General features: G+C 42.8%; 1 pseudogene; it reads left to right on the plus strand.

The window, feature by feature from the left end:
* The first annotated feature begins 834 nt into the window (after positions 1-834).
* LOC117096391 lies at positions 835-6219 on the plus strand (annotated as a pseudogene).
* The last annotated feature ends 1596 nt before the right edge of the window (positions 6220-7815 follow it).

Genomic DNA, 7815 nt, shown 5'->3' on the forward strand with positions numbered 1-7815 from the left:
AGAGAAATTTGAACCTGTCATTCCAATTAAAAAGGAATTTATAGTCCAAACTAGCATTCATAATTTCAGAGAAAATATAACAAAATAGGGCCAGGCAAATAGGCTCACTTATTTTGTCCAGTTGTTCAGGGACAGTTCAGTTTAATGATCAGTTCATTTATTTATTCAGCTCTTCTATCATGTAATCATTCATTCATAAGTTACTTACTAATTCCTTGGGGGACCGTAATGAAGACAGTAGCGAGTAAAGAGTAGAGAAAACTGCCCTAGAGTACCTTGAGTAATTTGGTGGAGGAAGCACAAGGAAGTGCCTCGTGCACTTCCACGGGAACTCATGAATGGAATTAAGCCAATTCAGAAGGTCAGGGAGGGAGGTCTCCGAGGAAAACATGTTTAAGTATAAATGGATGAGATTGTTTCGCATTTGAAATGGAATCGATTATGGATTTCCATGTGAAATGTCTTGGTGTAAATCTGAAGATACTTACGTGACCAGAGTAATTTAACAACCGACTAGCCCAGATCCCTTGAGGACAGGACCATGTGCTATGCGTCTTTGTGTTTTGGCACCGAGCAGTCTGCCAAGAGTGTGGTGCACACACAGTACATGCTATTGAAATAATAAATAAACAAAAGCATTGCCCAGTTTGTTGCTTTTGGAAAACATGCCAATTTAGGTAACACATATTTTCAATTATTGATAAAGTTTTTTTTTTTTTTTTTTGAGACGGAGTCTGGCTCTGTCACCCAGGCTGGAGTGCAGTGGCCCCATCTCCGCTCACTGCAAGCCCCACCTCCTGGGTTCACCCATTCTCCTGCCTCAGCCTTCCAAGTAGCTGGGACTACAGGTGCCCACCACCACACCTGGCTAATTTTTTTTTTTTTTTTTTTTTTAGTAGAGACGGGGCTTACCGTGTTAGCCAGGATGGTCTTGACCTCCTGACCTCGTGATCTGCCTGCCTCAGCCTCCCAAAGTGCTGGGATTACAGGCATGAGCCACCACGCCTGGCCAAAGAGCATGACTTTTGAAAAATCTTATTTTTAAATTTCGTTTTACTCTGTATTTCTGATTTACTGGATTTGTTGAAACTTAACATGTCTGTAGACTGATTTGTATTTCCTCAAAGCTAAGTTGGATTTTGATATAAGCAGTTTTGCTACTATCATTGGGTAATACTGGCTTAATCTAGGCAAATACAAATGGATCTGGTTTCTAGAATTGCCTGGACTCCATTTTAAATGTGAAAGTTCTTCTGTGCCTTTTTATAATCCTTTTCTTGAATGTTATTTATTTTCATCATGATGCTTAATTCTTACTCAGAACTTAAGTAGAAAAAAATTAAAATTTCTTTTACTTTATGAAAAAGTCAAATATTTCCATTTTTTATGTTTTCTTTTTATGTTTCCCCTTTTCTCTCCAATATTACCATCTGCTTGTTTTATTCCTGTTCCCAGTGATACCCGCAGTGAACTTTCCATCCACAGTCTCTGTTGATTTATGCTCGGCTGTGTTTATTTCTGGCATTGCTAACTTTCTTGATATATCTGGGACATGGGCTTATTACACTAACTCTAGGTTCAGGTTTCCTTCTCACAACATTTACTCCACACCTACTTTGAACTTTTCTTAAGATGAGAGCTTAAATTACTAAATATGTTTCTTTCCCACTACAGATTTCAGGGCGGAAAAGAAGTGGTTACAGGGGAGAAAGAGAGTTCAAAATGTTCAAAAATGCCCAACTGTTTTCAAAACTTGGAAGTGAGGACAAGCATTTTTCTTTAATTGAACTTCAGATAGATCAGTCACCCTAGCAGTGGTTACCCTGGGGCATGTTCCCAGCATCCATTAGGCTGGTTGGCATTTGAATTGGTGACGCACTTCTCTCCAAACCCCAATAGATACCTGATGTTTAAATGGGCTTCTGGATTGCAAACCTTGCAAATGTCCTTAGAAATCACAGAGTGTACCTGGGTGAAAAGGAGGATCTGCTCATGGGTGGCCAGTGTTTGTTTACAACAAAGGCCTGGGATGGGAGTTTTAGTGGTGGCCAACCACTCACTTTGCAACAGATCACTGATGAAATTTGATTGTGGAACTTTCTCTTTGAATCCAGCTGTTAGTCAGTTTACATCCTGAAGGATAAGAATTGATCACTCTGCTAATTTTATCCTCCCTGATATAACTGCAGATGTTATTCAGATTCGTAGGCAACTGACTGTCCTAAAATTTTACAGAGTTAATTGTCTCCAGAGATGTCATCTACATATGTGGATATCAGGGACAAGGTGCAGGTGATCACTGTTGAGAATCCTCATCCAGGCCTTTGCAGCAAGCAAGTATTTGCTATAGAACAGCAGGTTGCCTTATGACTCAGGTGAACCCTATGGTTTATAAGGAAGATGACTTCTTTAACCACACAAGTCTTCACTTCAGGAATATTTACAATGCCTCCACAAGGTGGAAAATCTTCAGGTATTATCCCCATATACCTCAGTTCCAGAGAACGATTATCCACATCCTATGATTAAAGGATGTGGATAAGCTTCATACAGCATAGCAGTGGCCAAAACAGCAGCAGCAGCAAAACTTTGACAGTGGAAAAAGCTCCAAGTCTGCAGTTTTATTTTTGTTTAGTTAGAGATGGAACGCCACACAGTAAATCTATCAGTTCCAAGTGCCAGATTAATAGAAGTGTTAGTGTGGCATTGAATTAGCAAAATGAGAAGCAGGGAATTGACAAAGAAAATGAATTATCATGCATCTTCTTGTAAATTCAATGAGGAGATGCAAGAAATAAATCACCTGAACGAAACAAGGACCAGATGGTGAATATGCATGTGCACGCGCATGTGTATTTATCATCCTCTGACATGGATACTTAGCATAAGGTAGGGCTGGGGTGCAGTGGGCCAGGAAATAAGCTTGCAGTTCTTCTTGGTGCCGTTGAGCTTGAGGTAGTACTGCTGTGGTGTGTGCAGCGTGCACTTGGTCTCATCATCCACAAACACCTCCATGGGATCCTGCGTGGACTCCCTGCACACAGGCCAGATCTCCTTGCTGGAAGTGGAGAGGCTGAGGTGGTGGCTACAGAGATGTTTTGTGAATAAAGGAGAATGACCTAAAATGTGAAATGTTGTAATTACTAGTCTTCATCTTGACAGGATTTACTTCTAGCTATAGCTCTCCAAAACTGGAAGGAGGGAAGAGAGAGAGATACGAAGATTTTTTCTTCCCTTGGCATACTTGGGTAAAATGACACATTCCAGATACACCAAGGGCCACCTATGTTCACAGAATAGCATCTACTCAAAGCCCATCTGTTGTAAGATTGAAGCTGCTGCTAACGCAAGTTACTTGTGAAATGGGATAACATTTTAGAGTATGTATATACGCTTTGGGGTCTAGATTTTCTTCCTTTATTCCATAAGTGGTGGTTTTAAAGTCTACCCATTGCCTGAGTCAATTTCAAGATGTAGCAAGACACAGTTCCTTCCTTCACAAGATGAATATACTATCCAGTGTAAAATATTTGTAATACAACTTGATAAATGCTATGGTTAACAAGCACAGACTTCTGTAGAATCACAATCTAAGTCAGGATTTAGGGAAATGATGAGGTCAGGAAAACCACTCAGAGTGACTGACTCAGTCCCCATGTGGATTCCTACTCTTCTTCCTGACTTTGAAATGTCAGAGCACTGTGGCACCCAGTCTTTGGTTCTCTTCCCTTTTCTATCTTTATAACCTAAGGCTGAATGAAGACCTATCATTTTAAATTGCATTAATGCACCAAACTCACGTCTCAGTTCTGCCATTGCCCTTGGTGTGGAGCCTCAGAGTTTCATCCGCTCACATCCTCTGTAGGTGTCTGTAGGTAACACAGATTAAGCCTGCGCCAAACTGACCTTTGGTTTTGTTTGTTTTTTTACTTACATTCTTGTTCCTCCTCTTGTATTCCCAAGTTCACACCATTTACAGTGCTGTGTAGGCCAGAATGCCTAGAAAACACTCTTAACTCTTTGCCCTGCTTATGTTTTAAACAGATCACTTCTCACTATGTCTGTCAGCCCACCCCAATTCAGACACCCAGTCCCCAGAGTAAAATACCTAAATAGTCTTTTAAAGTCTCCCTGTATGATGTTGTTGCCACAGGGTTCAAGCTTTGTCCTCTAACCCCTGCAGAGCTAGTAGCAAGATTCCATCTGCACCCTCTACTCACTGGTATGGCAATGACCTTGGGAATTGCATCCTCTCAATTCACAGTCAAAGTAGGAGGGCATGCAGGATGGTTCCTGTTGACGGGGGCTGCTTTCTGAGAAGTCTCGCCAGCTCCATCCCTGCCTAACTTCTCAGTTTGGCTGTATTTTATTTATTTTATTTTAATTTTATTTTTATTTTTATTTTTTTGAGGCAGAGTCTTGGTCTGTAGCCCAGGCTGGAGTGCAGTGGCGCGATCTCGGCTCACTGCAAGCTCCGTCTCCTGGGTTCACACCATTCTCCTGCCTCAGCTTCCCGAGTAGCTGGGACTACAGGCGCCCACCACCACGCCCGGCTAATTTTTTGTATTTTTCGTAGAGACAGGGTTTCACCATGTTAGCCAGGATGGTCTCGATCTCCTGACCTCGTGATCCACCAGCCTCAGCCTCCCAAAGTGCTGGGATTACAGGCGTGAGCCACAGTGCCTGGTCATTAGCTGGTAATTCTTATAATAGATGTAAATAATTAGCAACTGCATCCCCTCGCGGCATGCGGAGGAGAACGAGGAACCAGGGCCTTGCCTCTCTGCTCTCAGCAACATGGCAGAACAGGATGTGGAAAATGAGCTTTTGCATTATGAAGAAGAGCCCCAGGCTTCTCCAGGGAGCACTCTGGATCCTACATTTCCATCCACAGCTGTAGCTTCTGGGACTTTCTGCTGAAGTTGAAGCTCCTGAGGTCCAGCATGAGTGCATTCTCCAGGCCACCCTGGGCATGGACGTCCTGTGCCAGACCAAGTCCGGGACGGGTAAGACGGTGGTCTTTGTGCTGGCCACAGTGCAGCAGATCCAGCCCGTCAACTGACAGGTGACAGTCCTGATCACGTGCCACACAGGGGCACTGGCCTTCCAGATCAGCAGGGAGTATGAATGAGCACTTCTCCAAGTAGATGCCCAGTGTCAAGGTGTCTGTGTTTTTCAGAGGCCTCTTCATCAAGAAGAATGAAGAACTGTTGACGAACTGTCCCCATGTCATGGTGGGGACCCCGGGTCGGATCGTGGCACTTGTGCAGAACAGGAGCCTCAACCTGAAGAATGTGAAGCATTTTGTGCTGGATGAGACGCTGGGGTGGCTGGACCTGTGGCGGGACATGCCGGTGGCCTCCCACCTGATGTTCTGGCAGAAGCAGTGAGTCGTGTTCAGTGCCACCCTGAGCAAGGAGATCTGGCCTGTGTGCAGGGAGTCCATGCAGGATCCCATGGAGGTATTTGTGGATGATGAGTGCACGCTGCCCGCACTGCAGCAATACTACCTCAAGCTCAAGGACACTGAGAAGAACCGCAAGCTTTTTGATCTCCTGGACATGCTGGAATTTAAGCATGTGGCAATCTTCATCAAGCCAGTGCAGCCCTGCAGTCCCCGGCCCAGCTCCTCATGGAGCAGAACTTCCTGGCCATGGCTCATGAGGAATGACTGTCACACTATCAGCAGTCCAAGGATTTCCAGTGTTGGATCCTGGTGGATCAATCTGTTTACAGTCAGTTGCAACATCCAGAGGGATATGGAGGCTTGGGAAGATATTTGGCATAAACCATTGGCTGTAGACATTTTTCTTTATTTATAAAATCTTCGACGGCCTCTGTGCAAATCTGTCGATAACTTCTCTTCTACTCTTTTGTCCACACCACGATGCCATCCACTTCACTGGAGGAATTTACTGAGGCAGCTCCAAGCCTATGTCTCTGCAGGTTTGCTCAAAGTCCCCGTATTCACTTTTAATCACTTCCTAACCATTGTAGGAACTGAGTGATTCAACATCTTCTTAACTATGACCTACCTGAAGACTCGGACACCTACCTCCACCCAGTGGCCTGTGCAGATTGTTTTGGCATTAAAGGCCTGTCCATCACTTTTGTGTCTGAGGAGAAGGACGCCAAAATCCTCCAGGACATCCAAGACCAGAGGACATCCATGTGACGGAGCTTCTGGAGGAAAGCAACATCTCCACATATGATGAGTAGAGTCCTGACCATGGGCCTTGATGGCCTGGAGTGGTCCTGCTGCCCATGTGTGGCTTCCTGTGTGCCAGGTGGGTCTCTCTCTTCACTGTCCAAAAGCTGCAGATTCGTGTAAGAATATTACTATGGAAAAAAAAAAAAGATGTTTTATAGACATCTCCCCCTTCCCTTTAGGATGTGAGGTTATAAGGGAGGTGAGGAAAGTTTGTTTTGATTGTGCTAAGAAAGAAGCCAATCTTTTGGTTTACCCGAATTTACAAGGATATTATATCATTTTTCCTTTTGAAATGGGTCTTTTTAATACAATGCAGGCACTTAATCCATGTCTACACAAATGCCAAACATCTGGATGAGAATAAAAATTTAGTCAAAAATAGATATTTCCAAATAACTGGATGTTTGATCTAAAATAAATCAAATAACCTCATTTTTTTTTTTTTTGCTGTATTTTTCACACTGAAATTGGATGCTTTGTACTTACTTGTTGGATCTGACTGTCAAAGCCTTTTTTAAAAAATGAAGAACTGAAAATTAGGACGAAGCTCTCAGAAATACAATGGGAGTGGCTCGAGGTGACGTGAGGAAAGCTTCTAGAAACATCTTTCCAGTTTTGAGAAGCTCTCTGCCAGTCCTCCAAGCTGAGAAAACTGAGTCAGCCAGGGAGGTTTGAGAGGTTTACTCACCAGTTTCCTAAGCCTCCAACAGGTGCAGGATTACTCTCCTAGTTCTTACTGGAACACACAAAATATCTGTAATCAGCGAGGAGAAAGCACCTACAAAGGGGCCTCAGTGGAGCCTGGAGGCTTCAGGGAACAAAAGGGTTATGTTGTCCCAGGGACAGCGTTATCCTTTGTTATGTGTATTAATTAATATGGAGGGAAAGGCAGAACTACATTTGTTAAAACGGTTTGTGGTAAATAAGTCAGCCTCTGTGCTGAGTGATTTACAGTGGGCAGAAAGCACAGTGGCCTATGACTAACACCCAGGGCTCCGTGTGATTAGATCATAAAATCTTATTGTATGGTTATTTATTTATATTTCTATAAATTAAACAGGCATTTGACCTGAGTGGTATACAGATTTGTAAAAGAAAAAAGAAAAATTACTTATTGTGATAGTGTTTGATCCAGAGGCACAAATTGGATGACCATCGCCGTGAAATTTGAAGCAGCACAAATTGATTTCCTGCTTGCTCAACTACGTATCTCATTTTTTGTTTGATTTTAGGAAACGGATCAAAGCACACACAATAGTTAATTGTTAATACACTTCTTAAAATATGCTAAATGTTCTTGTTTGTTTAGTTCGCTGGTGGGGCAGCAAAGATAACACTTTTTCTAATCTTGCTTCTATATTGTTTGACATCTACCAATACATTGTGAGAAACATTGTAGTGGTAGGTAAAATGGTTTTGTACAAAAGTAAGGTTTTTTTCCTTATTGTGGATAAGCATCTCTAAGAAATATGATTATTTATACATACTATACACCAGAATTAACTGCCTGAATATTTTATATTTGGAATTTTGTTGGTATCCTGGGAGCCCTGGCCCTTGTTTTCTCCAGGTGAGTTAGCTCCAGGAGGCAAGGAGGTGGTGTT

Source organism: Trachypithecus francoisi, unplaced genomic scaffold (genome assembly GCF_009764315.1).
Source record: "Trachypithecus francoisi isolate TF-2019V2 unplaced genomic scaffold, Tfra_2.0 Contig01461, whole genome shotgun sequence".
In the NCBI taxonomy this organism is placed as follows: domain Eukaryota; kingdom Metazoa; phylum Chordata; class Mammalia; order Primates; family Cercopithecidae; genus Trachypithecus; species Trachypithecus francoisi.